At 37.3% G+C, this 13,763-nt stretch overlaps 1 long non-coding RNA gene across 1 annotated transcript in view; it reads left to right on the forward strand.

Moving 5' to 3' along the window:
- Positions 1-236: 236 nt before the first annotated feature.
- The window catches only part of LOC122893339, a 43,015-nt gene continuing 29,488 nt past the window's right edge, over positions 237-13,763 (forward strand). Inside the window, exons 1-2 of the long non-coding RNA XR_006381616.1 lie at positions 237-307; positions 6,166-6,230. This is a non-coding gene — a long non-coding RNA (uncharacterized LOC122893339). The remainder of the gene's footprint in view (positions 308-6,165; positions 6,231-13,763) is intronic.

The raw sequence follows: 13,763 nt of genomic DNA on the forward strand, positions 1-13,763 counted from the left end.
AAGGCTTGGCCAGTATTTATAATCTTTCTTCCCCCAAAACAAAGCCCAGCTGATTATCCATGCTAATGATTTCAAGCAGTGAAGGCTGAAGTGGTCTCCATGGTGATGATTTACGCTTCGGTCTCCTAGGAGACAATTACACGTGTGACAGACTTCAGATTCGTTTTACTGCCCAAAATGTGCAGTGATTTTCTTTTTACACTGAAACATGCCCAGAATTCGTAAGTTAAAATTTAATTTTTTACAACAATTTTTTCCCATGGCGTAAAAAGATGAATATTCCAAAGTGGAAAGAAAGGCCTTAAAGGTAAGGAAAAATATACTGTTTTTTTTTGCATTGTGTTATGAATAACCTGAAAAAGGAAATGATGAGTCTGAGGTGAAGTATTTATGTTTAATTTTAGGGACCGTTTGGCCCAGTAAATTAGGTTCTCTATTTAAATTTGGTATTTACTTCAATTTGATCTGAGGTAATTTATAACGCACAGCCTGATTGTGGCCACATTTTAGAACATGAGAGACTTCAAACACAGTTCTTATTAACAGTCTGAAGTTGCTAATCATCCCCAAAGTTGCTGCTTTTCCAGTGTCATAGTCAAGCAATTTCTTGGCCCAAGCACAGAAAAATGTCCTTGTATCCCCAAAATTCCATTTATCTGTAAGTCCAGACATCAGCCAAGCTAACAGACACAGGCCTCACAGTGTGATACCCCAGGATTCCTGTGAGGGGTCAGCACTGAAACATAAAGGTGGGAGAGTCCCAAGAAGTGTGGCAGCAACGCACAAGCCTTTTCTGTATTTAACAAAAATAAGAACTGGTTCATCTCACACTCATCCACAAGAGGGCTACCTGTTATTATTCCTTGCTGTAAAATCACCCAGCAGCACTTCAGGGAGACAAGAAGACAGGTGGTGCTGGGGTTGATGCAGAGGGTGGAGAGCAACCCACAGGCAACGGCTTTTCTCCTGTTTGAGTCAATATAATCCAAGACATGTTTTTTAATACCTGCAGTGGACCAGATGCTTTGCAAGGACCTAGAATGGCTGGTGTCATCTCTCCAGAAGGTTACCTTTAATTCAGAGAAACAAATAGAAGCCACAAATGTAATAAAATGGGGTGGCTCCTATACAAAACCATGTTCTAAGCATTTGGGGAGCTCAGAGAAGGGAGTGATCGATTTTGCAGAGGGAGGGAGATTGGGGGCAGTGTGGAAAGTATGATGAAGGAAGGATGAAGGAAGGCCTCAGGGGAAGGGTCATATTGGAACAAGCTGTCAAAGAACAAACTTAAATTCATCTATCACATAAGTCCAGGAAGGTGGCTGTAGGAACTGAGTTCAAGTTGAGCAAAGGCATGCTCAATTTGTGTGCCTAAGTGCCTGGCACAATAAATCGAGTACCTGGATGTCTGAAATCTATGCCATGTTCTGGGTTTCACTATTTCTCCTCACATGGCATTGGAACTCTAGTAGCCTGTCTCTTGGACTAGACTATGAGCTCCCAAAGGGCCACTGTTTCAATCACCTTTGACATGCGCATGAAATATATTTAAATTTGTTGACTAAAGAAATGAAATAATGAATAAATAAATGTCGGTACAACTCATGAAAAAATAAGAAATTCCATTTGTTGATTTAGGTTGGTCATTAGTTTCAATAGATCAGGACACAGGGCTCTAGGCTTTTTTCTTATCAGGCCAGTTATGGAGCATTTGAAAAAAACTGGGTCATGAACCTATTGTGCCTCGGGTTTGGCTAGGCATTTTCCCAGTGTTTTTCCTTGTTTGTTTGTTTGATAGGAAGTAGAGTAACCAAATATGGGTTGCTTGACCCCTATAACTGCTCTCTTGGTTGAAATTCAATTAGGAGAGCTTACATTGTTTGGGTAGTATATTTAAGTGATCCATGAACATATGTGCACGCCCACAGGAAGAACCCACTATGTCCTTCTGCTTTGGCAGATGATGTGCCAATATCAATTAAAAGAGAACCCAAAGGGTATCAAGAATGCATTGCTATTTATATCATATCTTTCTTCTATTTTTTGTAGTGAATCAATTACCTGAGATGAGGTTTAGACCTTTAATGAACTGAATTACTCAATATTCTGGCACATCAACCCGTACACAAATGGACAAAAAATGATTTCACTGTTGGACCAAAGCAAAAATTAAGTAAAAACACTTTTCAATAAATATAAACCAGACCAATTTCAGAGTATTCAATGTGAGTAAAAAATTAACATTATGAATATTGTGTTTAAAAATATATCAGGAGGTGATGTAGACACAATATTTGTGAGCTGCAGTTGGGCATTTAGGATAGTTTTCTTTTCATGCAATTACCAGGATCGTCCTTGCTAAGATCTTTAACAAATCTTTAAACATTTGTGTCAATAAAATGATCTTATTTCAATAAATCCAAAGTTAGAATGCAAACCTCCAGAAATAAAATTTCTCATTTGAATCTAACAGATTGCATATATATTTTTATGGTATTTGGGGGGAACATGAGAGAAATTATAGTTTTAAGAATAAACATCAGAATTAGAACTATCAGGAAGGGAGAAAAGGAGGGAAGGACGAAAGCTGGAAAGAAGGGAGGAAGGAAAGAAAGTAGAATGGAAGAAGACAAAAAACGAAAAGAGTGACAATTCTAAAACTACAGAAAGGATGAAAATAACTGTGACTCTAGTGATTACTGGGCTATAAATCCAGCAGGATGTTACATAGTTGCCTGGAAGAAATTCTTCTGCCACATGCAAGGTCGTAAGAAAAACTATGTGCTTGTGTCTAAACTGATGATGGCTATTGAAGGTACATTGTAATAACAAGAACAATAATATTGAGGTAAACTCAGTATTAAAAACAATAAGTAATCTGTTCAAGCTTAAAGTCAAATAGAGATGTAGATTAATCCTAGACTGTCCAATTCTCTAATTCCTGTTATTATCCATTGTATAAAAACAGTTCAAATTATAAAAAAATGTATAAAATAGTTCAAAATTTAGAGAATCTATGAAGAAAAAGGGACTTTGGTTCATGTTTTTCAAAGAATAATTACCATGTGTGTCTGATGTCTGATACATGTGTGTTTGGAATACCTACATTTATTAATATGGGGCATTTTCCAAGCTGCAGATTCTTGGGTCTAACATCAATCCAATGAATCAGAATCTCTGTTGATAGAGCTCAGGAAACCGCATTTTAACAAGTTCTCCACTTGATGCTTGAGCACACTGAAGCTTGAGAACCACTGACCTAACCAAAAATAAAGAAATCACTGAGAATCTATTATCCTGAAGGTGGCAGAGCAGAATGGAGAGAGACAGTCAATGTAGTCTCTCCATTTCTTTTCTTTTCTTTCTTTTTTTTTTTTTAAAGATTGTATTTATTTATTTATTTAGGAAGTGTGAGCGGGGGGAGGACAGAGGGAAAAAGAAAGAATCTCAAGGAGACTCCGTGCTAAGTGATCTCAGGACCTTGAGATCATGCCCTGAGCCAAAAACAAGAGTCAGATGCTCAACCACTGAGCCACACAGGCACCCCGACCTCTCCATCGCTTATCAAGGATGCACTGCATTCTTGGATTTGATTCTGTAACTTAACCAGTTTTTAGATTTTCACCTTTATAATTAGGCATCTGCTGATATTCTGCCTGAAGAATTCCTATAATTGGGGTTGTTTCCTAACTCTAGGCCTACAGTGAATGCAGTAACCCCATATCACCATCTTTACATGAATATTGTATCTTGTCACTTACGCAAAAGATTCCTCCACATAGCAGAAATAGTCACAACAAATTACTGAAATTAATGTTAATAATTTCACTCCAAATATACTTGTTTAGGGCATTGTATACAATTATTCCATTAAATCTGTATGCCAAATACAGTCCCAGTTCTAACACAGTTGCATGAGGGCACCATGAACGCATTTTAGATAGCAGGAGAAACATGCAAACCTTGCAATTAAATGTTAATAACATTTAAACAAAGTCCGCAAATAACTTTGGGGGCCTTGAATTTTGCTTAATGTTGTGTGTGTGTGTGTGTGTGTGTGTGTGTGTGAGAGAGAGAGAGAGAGAGAGAGAGATGGCATGTGGTGCAGTTTTGGAGAAGGACAATTTAAACAAATCTGTGTACTTTATATTTTAACTTTTCTAAGGCTTTATTTTGTTTTGTTTTGTTTTTCCTTCAAGTACAATAATCTGCACTATCTGCCCTTAATATTTCCATTGAGCAGCTGGACTTTTCTGACAAAAAGACTGAGATATTAATGGAAGTTAAAAAATTTTGAAGCCAAACTAGATTTTTTTTTTATGTGATAACTTTGATATACATTTAAGATACTTAATTCTAGGGGAACCTCGGTGGTTTAGTGTATTAAAGCCTCTGCCTTGGGCTTGGGTCATGATCCCAGGGTCCTGGGATAGAGCCCCGCATCCATCGGGCTCACTGCTCAGCAGGGAAACTGCCTCTCTCTCTCTCTCTGCCTGCCTCTCTGCCTACTTGTGTTCTCTGTCAAATAAATAAATAAAATCTTTTAAAAAAAAGATATTTAATTCTACAATTCACAATTTATTTAAACTATGTCCCAAGTAACAGTAACTAGATACCTTCGAGAAGTAGTACTGTTATTGAGACTTTCTTCGATGATGGAAATGTTCTGGATCTATGCTGCCAATATGGGAGCCATTAGAAAGATTTAGTACTCAAAATGTACCTAGTGCAACAGAGGGACTGAATTTTAACTTTACCAAATGCAAATTGTAATGGCTATGTGGTTAGGAACTATAGCACTGGCAGGTACAACTCTCTAATGTAGACTTTTCCAAGTAGACTAGTCTGCATATTTAAGATGTTTCCCCCTTACAACATGGCATGTTTTAAAAATACATATATAAGAAGGTCAGAAGTAAGTGCTATAAAAGTAGTTATCTAAACAAATTCTCACAAAAGAAAATTAAACATCATATAAATTAAATGTAATTCCAGTTTTGCACAATGTTACACAAGTTAAAAGTCATCTCTAAATTTGGGAAATGTACCAATGTCAAGCTGTTCTGTGGTTTCCATGTAGAGCCATGGGATTTGAGTAAATATACTATTTTGGCTAATAGTTGGTTTCTTCTAAAGTGTCTAGATGTTCCTGTATGCATTAATTCTAGTAAGAGATTAAACCTGAGACAGGAAATAAGGACTTTAACTCAGATAAGGGGGGGGGACCTCTAAATGTTTTATTCTCTTTGGAATGAATATTATTTTTGGAACTGTTCTCTTTTACCAGATAGAGAATTATAACTTGATAATTCTTTTAGCACATAAAAATATGTCATGCCACTTTCTTCTGGCTCCCACAGTTTCTCAAAGGAATCTGTTTTCGTTCAAATTGTCTTTTTTCCTATAAGTAAATTGTTATTTCTCACATTTTTTTACTATTTTATTTTTAATTTTTTTTTAATTTCAGCATAACAGTATTCATTGTTTTTGCACCACACCCAGTGCTCCATGCAATCCGTGCCCTCTATAATACCCACCACCTGGTACCCCAACCTCCCACCCCCTGCCACTTCAAACCCCTCAATTGTTTTTTAGAGTCCATAGTCTCTCATGGTTCACCTCCCCTTCCAATTTCCCCCAACTCCCTTCTCCTCTCTAACTCTCCTTGTCCTCCATGCTATTTCTTATGCTCCACAAATAAGTGAAACCATATGATAATTGACTCTCTCTGCTTGACTTATTTCACTCAGCATAATCTCTTCCAGTCCTGTCCATGTTGCTACAAAAGTTGGGTATTCATCCTTTCTGATGGAGGCATAATACCCCATAGTGTATATGGACCACATCTTCCTTATGCATTCGTCCGTTGAAGGGCATCTTGGTTCTAACCCAAACCAGGCAAAGACCCTACCAAAAAGAAGAATTTCAGACCAATATCACTGATAAATATTTCTTACATTTTTTTTAAAATTTCTTTTCATTGTCCTTAGTTTGCAGACGTTTGAATATTATAGGTCTTGGAGTAAATTATTTTAGTTTCATCCTGTTTCTGATTTAAGCAACCTCATGTTTCTCCAGGTTTATGGCTTTTGCAGAATTTGGGATGTTTTCAGCCAATATGTCTTTGAGTATTTTTTTTTTTTTTTTTTTTTTTTTTTTTTTTAGCTCCTCTCTCCACATCCAGCCACCATTGACATTTGAGGAAAAGAATGTCTCCATGTGATGAATGGGTAAGGTAGGAATTTCAGCTCCACAGTAAACCCTTGCTAATATCACCCTGGCTGGAATGTATATAACTGTCCTTATTGCCATCCATATGGTCTCCATAGGGATGAGAGAGGTGTAATGTGGTCTTGATGAGAGTCCTTACTCTCCTTCAGGTCTCCTCTGATGTGGCCCCAGCTTGGTATCACCATGATGACCAGGAAGTTCAGACTCCTTATATGGTTTCCACTGACACAATGGTGGTGGTTGGGGAGAGGAGGCACATGGAAGAGGCTCATTACTATTCATCAGGGATGAACATCCCTGCTCCCTAACAGCCTTTTCTGACACTAACTCAGTTAGATAGGATACTGGGCCCTTCATTGTACCTGGTAAGACTGGAAGTTTAGGCTCCTCACTTGGCCTTTGCTAACCTGGGTGGATGTAGGTCTATAGTCCTTAGCTGCAAGAGAGAGGTTATTGTCTAAAAGTTATCAAGTTCCCCCTTTCTTGCCACTTTGGTTAGAGAGGGCAGGTTTTCTTGGGAATATTTTTATTTGCTCCTATTGACACTTCTGGCTCACCTGCTTCTTTAGATTTTGTTAGGGTTGTATGAAGCAAAAAGTCAGCCCAGAGAACTCACTCCTGTGTTGTTCCTTGGGTCTCCTGGTCCCTAACTCTGCCTTTTGCTCTCCACCTTTCTTGTGTCTTCTTGAGTCTTCTTGTGATTGCTTCACATATAATCTCCAGGGTTTTAGTTCTACTTAATAGGAGGCTTAGGAAAATGCATGGATATTACAGCTTCTTGGAAGTGGATGTAATTGGTATGGCTTTCTAAAGCCTAAAAATGTTCACATGGGGTTCTTGTTATGAGCCAAGGATGTTTCTGAACACATCACACACTTATGTATATATTTTGTCCTCATGATAAGCTTTGGAAGCAGCTACTTCTTATTAGACCAGTTTTCCCAAAAAGACACCGAGCCCCAGAGAGTGTGAGTGATTGCAGTGAAGGGTTGGTTAAGTAGACTTGGGTATTTACACTACACATTCCAAAGAAAGGAGTGGTCTTGGCTGGCTCCTGGAACTGCATTTTGGGACCTATGAGAAAGGGTTTGTATGGTGGAGGTCCTGGACCAGGTTGAATCAGTATGACCAGAGGGTTTACACTAACAATGTGACTTATGGTGATGCCCATTGTTGTATGCCTGAGGTTTTAGGCATGTTGTATCAGTTTCACTTATGAGGGTGTGAAAGACTATCAGTCTTGTTGTTGCTGCATGCTTGTATGACTGACCTCCAATAAAAGCCCTGAAAACTAAGGTTCAGGTGAGCTTCCCCAGTTGGTAACACTTAGCAGGTGCTGTCACATATTGCTGCCAGGAGAATTAAGCACTTACTTTGCAACCCAACATGGAAAGGACAAATATTTCCCTGTGGAAATTTGTGTCTTTTTTCTGACCTCATCCTATGTGCATTTCCTCTTTACTAATTTCAATCTGTGTCATTCTATGGTAATAAACTATAACTTAGTGTATTACTAGACATAATCTGTGTCCTTCTATGGTAGTAAACTATAATTCTGAGTTCTGAGTCTAGCCATCAAATTGTTGAACCTAAGAGTGGCCTTGGGGGCCAGCAGCACACCAATCCAAGGTCTGGTAGTAGGGAAAAAATTAATCTTTCTCCAGAGCCCATGCTCCCAACTACTCCCAGGGTGCTTACTCCTTCAATTACATGGGCTCAGGGTTAAATCATAACATCTACTATGGCTTCTTTCAGATGTCTGACATGGGATGTGTGACAGTCAGACCAAAATCATTGGCTTCATATAAACAAATTCTTTTCTTCACAATGAGGTCTCAAATCCTTATTATTCTTGTTTCCATATATCTCTTTTCTCTTGAAAAATTAATAACTGAAGATTTTCCATAATCTGAAAGAAAAGCAAACCTCAAAAGGCATAATTTATGAATTTTAGGGAGGAAGACAGACTACAAATAATATCACAATGAAAATGTTTTGGATCACCAGGGCAAACCCAAGGCTTCTAGCCTGTGACAGAGTATTGAGCTTCAACACTAAACTAATTCTCCATACCATAGATCTCAAAATTATATTAGAAATGGACCAGAAGATAGTTCATTATTGTAGTAATTTGGATAGTGAATGCATCATCAAATCTTACATTTAGGAAAGATCATCATGATATTAAAAAAATTGCCACTTGTATAATGTAAGGCTGATAAAGTTTATAAAGTCATTGTAAGTCTTACCTTTTGGATGTCTGGGTGGTTCAGTTGGTTAAGACCTTCATCGGGGCGTTGGTGTGGGGGGTGGTTTGTCCTTGCTCAGCGGGGAGTCTGCTTTTCCCTCTGCCCCTCCCCCTGCTCATACACACTCTCTGTCTCTGTCTCTCTGTCTCTGTCTCTCTGTCTCTGTCTCTCTCTCTCACAAAAGTAAACAAATAAATAAATAAAATCTTGTGGAGCGGGGAGATCTTACCTTTCGTCCTTGAACGGATTTTCTTGCCACCAACTCACCTTTGGAAACAGCTGTTACTCCTCCACCCTGTCTGCCCCAGGAGGCCAAGAATTTGAGACATTTACATGCATCCCTTGAATGTTTCCTGTGTAGCCTGGACTACAGTTCAGACCAAAGAGGGCATCTCTTGGGACTGAAAATGTCAGTCTGTCTCTGCTTTTTCCCGGCCTCTCTAGGGACCACATTCTTCCCAGACATCAATTCCAGAAGGATCATAGGGCTATTAAAATTAATTAATATAATTTTATAATTAACTTTCTTAATATTAATCTCTTAATTATCCTGTAAGCAGCAATTATGGAGCTCATAGTTCTTCTGCCACCATCTCCGTGACTTATGTGTGGAAATTAACATTTTAACATGAAGTTCTGCCTCTTCATTGAGAACTCGAGGTCTTCAAGATAATTGAAAATTGCATTTCATTAAAGGGCAAGTGAGAGACTGGAACTTGTGTCCCTGAAAGCTTGGTCCTGGATTTTTATTTTGGTAACTTGAAAGGCCTACATGGTCAGCGGTGTCCAAAGCAGCACTCTAATTATTGCTCCTGAATTTTGATCCTGAATCTATATTTTTGTCCCAATTGCAGTGCATAGAAATTGAAGTTGTTAAATAATCTGTTTTCACTGATATTTGTGCACTGAGGACTTTATCTGACAGCAGGAGTGATGGTGTGCTTCCCTGCCACCACTCACTCACCTTGTGCTGAAGGGAGAAGAGAAGTTGATATAACTCAGAATGGCAGAAGGATAAACCCAGTTCTATCATCTTCCATCCTCTAAGAAGAGGAGCCCTTTCTCTCTCCCCCTCTCACCCATGGGGATGACTGAAAACGTGAAGTCTGTTCTAGGGTACGGTCTGGAAAGTCCCCATGCACTTTGATTTAAGAAAACTTCCAATATTCTTCCATACTTAGTGTCGTTCTGTAAAAAGGTGGTGTTTTGGTTCTCCATCTGATGCCTTTGCTTTAATTTAGATATTGATATCTAGATATTGGGTTTAGATATTTAGATATTAGATATTGGTTTAGATAATGGGTGGCAAAGAAGAACATCTTAGAGGCCCAAACCCAGTCTCTTCCACTGGTCAGTCAGCACCGGGGACTGTCTATGTGAAAGCAGAACACCAGAGGATTCCCTACAGTGTGGTAACCACCACAGACAAGCTACTGGATTCCATAGCAAAATAGTGAACTTTATTTTATGTAATATAATATTAACTACTGCTACTACTAATGAATTGTTCTTTGATATCATAATCTAAAAATTATTAAAAAGTATACCAACCTCTCTAATTTTTGTCACATATATCATGCTTCCAACTAAAATCTAAAATCCCAAAGGATGCTCAGTATCTCTGTATCCTCTCTAGATCTTAAAATGATGCTTTGACCATAGAAGATATTTGTTCAATGTTGGTGATGATTTCACTCGGGGTTAAAAGTGGAGGTGTATGGAGATCTATTAAAAAATGAAGTTATATTTAGATATATGTCATCTATCTCCCAATTCACAAAGTAAATTTGTTTATTTATTTAAAAATTTATGGCCGTCTCCTGTTAAAGGGTGTGTGGTTACCATTATCAAATCACAGTTACCAAGATAGTTGTTTGCAGATAGCCTTCAGGTAGTTCACTGTCTTCTGCACCAACAATTCGAGTCATTATAGCAGAAATTTCAATTGTAGCTAAGATTCGACAGTTCAATAGTGAACCTGGCTTATAAATTGTACAACAGCACAGCACCATCCCACTTTCCTCCCTTTGTCACTTCAACACCTCCCTGGAAACCACCTCTGTAGATATTTGGCAGTGAAGTGCCAGTCATTGGAAGCCTCACATCCATTTACTATTTTCTCTGTTATGACTTATTATAACCCATTCTAATTATTACCTGAAGCCATATAAAATTGCCCATTTTTGACCCACAAAAAGCTTATTTCATAGTGTAAACTATTAGTAATTCAGAGGCTTTCTGTAATTTAGTAATTCTGTAATTTAGTAATTCAGTGTAATTCTGAATTACTAATTCAGATGATGCAGGGATACTTGTTCTCTTGGGACATTGGTTAATCTATTATCTCTCATGCTGCTGTTTCTCTTTCCACCAAGCTATGAGGAGTGATCACTTGTGCTGATTAGCTCTTCTTGTCTGCTATAATTCCTAATTTTTTGGTGCTTACACATCTGGCTTATGGTTCACTCAGTGTTCTTCTTTGGAAATGAAAATAAAGAGTGATCTCTGTATGCAGATAGTAAGAAACAAATATACTTTAAACATTTAAACGTTTATTCCATAGACAAAAAAAAAAACTGTCTGTAGAGAATATGCATCCAAAATCTATAGAACTACATAAGCATAATAGAGAAAACAGAGTTAGTAAAATACATGTTGGGATTTTAGTAAGTGTATACTTGATAACAAGGTCCTAAACTCAGTGTTTTCAGTGCTGACACTTGTGTCTCAGAAGCAATTTAAGTTCAAACCTTGCTTTGGGAAACTAAGTGTGACCAGAATGGCAATTAATATGTATAGTCAGTCCTCATTATTTGAAAGTTCCATATTTGCAAACTTTCTTACTCACTAAAATTTGTCACCCCCAAATCTACAGTCTCAGTGCTTTCATGGTCATTTGCAGACATGCACAGAAAAGCAAAAATTTGAGGCTCATCATGGACACATTCCCAACTAATGTTGAAGTTGATGTCAATCTGCTTTCTTACTTCAGCTCTCATATTATAAACAAGTGTCCTTTTTGTGGTCTACTTAGTGTCATTTTTTGTACTTTTGTGCTTTTTGGTAATTTCACCATTTAAAATGGTCCCCGCATGTAATGATAAAGGGCTGTCTAATGTTTTCCAAGTACAAGAAAGCTGTGATGTGCTTTATAGAGAAAATCTAGGTAAGCTTCCTGCAACCATGGTTTATAGTGTTGTTGGCCATGAGTTCAATGTTAATGAATCAACAGTATGTATTTAATAAAGTTTCTTTAAGCAGACACACACTGTCTGTTTAAATACATGGTTGTCTATTGATCATTAACAAAAATATTGTGACCGAGGCTCATAGAAATCTCACCCTGTGTTTCCCCTAGAAACAGCAATTCAGTGTTCAGTAATTCAGTGTTTGTGACAAATTTTTAGGATGTAACTAATGTGAATAAGAAGAATTGACTGTATTACATATTTTCCTTTGATTGGCTTTCAATCACTGATTAAATAAATATTTATGACCACTACATAAGGAAGTAAAGAATACACAGATGAACAAAATGTAGTATTGCCTTTCAAAGAGAAACAACAAATGTAGTACGAATACAACATAACAAGTGTTATTAATTCCTCACAGCAATAAAGGAGCAAAAGTCATGAGTTTATAGTTGCTTTCCATAACATGAATAATCAGAAATTTTTTCTTTTTTTTAAAAAATGTTTTTTTTTTTTGAAGAACTTAAGCAAGGGAAGTGGCAGAGGGAGAGAGAGAAGCAGTATCCCTGCTGAGCAGGAAGCCCATGCTGAGCTTGGTCCAGTACCCTGGAATCACGACCTGAACCAAAGGCAGATGATCAACTGACTAAGCTACCCAGACACCCCTGTTTTTTTTAATTCATTCACCAAACACTTATGTTGGTTTCATGTCTTGGCTATTGTAAATAATGCTGCAATGACTGGGGGATTAAATAATTTTTTTTTATAATTTGTAAAAAAAAAAATTTATGAACTTATAATGTATTATTAGCCCTGGGGGTACAGGTCCGTGAATCGCCAGGTTTACATACTTCACAGCACTCACCATAGCACATACCCTCCCCAATGCCCATAACCCCACCACCCTCTCCCTCCCCACCTGCCCCCTCCACTTCTGCAACCCTCAGTTTGTTTTGTGAGACGAAGAGTCCCTTATGTTTTGTCTCCCTCTGGATCCCATCTTATTTAATTTGTTCTTTTCCAACCCCCCAAACTCCCCACGTTGCATCTCCTCTTCCTCATATCAGGGAGATCATATGATAGTTGTCTTTCTCCGATTAACTTATAGTCAGAAATTTTTATCAATATCAATATTGCTGAGATACAGTAAAACTATGTCCAGTTCAACATGTGGATATGTAAATTTAAAGTCTATTAATAGAGAAGTAGATTACTGCCATGTATGACCAGGGCTAGGTACCTGGGAAGGGCTACAGGGAAGACTGAAAATTATTGCAGTCATTTCCCATGGATAACAGTACTTTTCACTGTGGGAAGATCAAGAAACAGCTTCGGTGTGGTACCAACTTGGTTTTTTAACTGGCCTAAATAGCTTAAGAATCATGGGCTACTCCTTCATCATTTCAAATATGTGCAAAGTAAAATGAGAAATGGAAACAAAGAGTGATTCTGCTTCCAAAATTTATAAGGTAAATCATAAAAAAATTCTTAGTGTTACATTTTAAGGCACAAAAATTGAAATATACAAACAATGAGAAAAATGAGAATTTTCTCACTTTCCAGACTTCACTCTGATCTAAACCAATTCTCTTCTGTTACTTGTTTCAAGTACATCCATAAGCTTTCTCTCTTTTTTTTCTTTCTCTTAACAATTTGAAGAGTATAAAGTTGTGAGTATTATTTTTTTGTAGGTGCAATAAATTATCTTTGAAATAAAGAATTAAAAACTTTTGAGTCCAAAATTCCATCAATTATTTGATGTACCACCAAAGTAATAAAAATTTTGGAGAAAAAATATATATTAAATATATTTTTAATAGTCTGTGTAACAATAGTACACACTTTTGCATACAATTACCTCCCACTTTCTTCATTTCCATAATCAAAGTTTGACTCTACATTGCTTGTATTTGTAGATTCAAGGTATTTCTGAATTACTTTTGGCCGTTAGCAGTTATAAAAGGCATAATATATGCAATTTTCTTTCTTTACCTAGTGCTTGAGATTTTAACTTCTTTATAACCTTTAGGACCAACTATATAATTTTCAAAGGGAAATTAAAGAATATCAGAAAATTCTGTACACATTTCTA

The sequence above is a fragment of the Neovison vison genome, chromosome 13 (genome assembly GCF_020171115.1).
Source record: "Neovison vison isolate M4711 chromosome 13, ASM_NN_V1, whole genome shotgun sequence".
NCBI classification, from domain to species: domain Eukaryota; kingdom Metazoa; phylum Chordata; class Mammalia; order Carnivora; family Mustelidae; genus Neogale; species Neogale vison.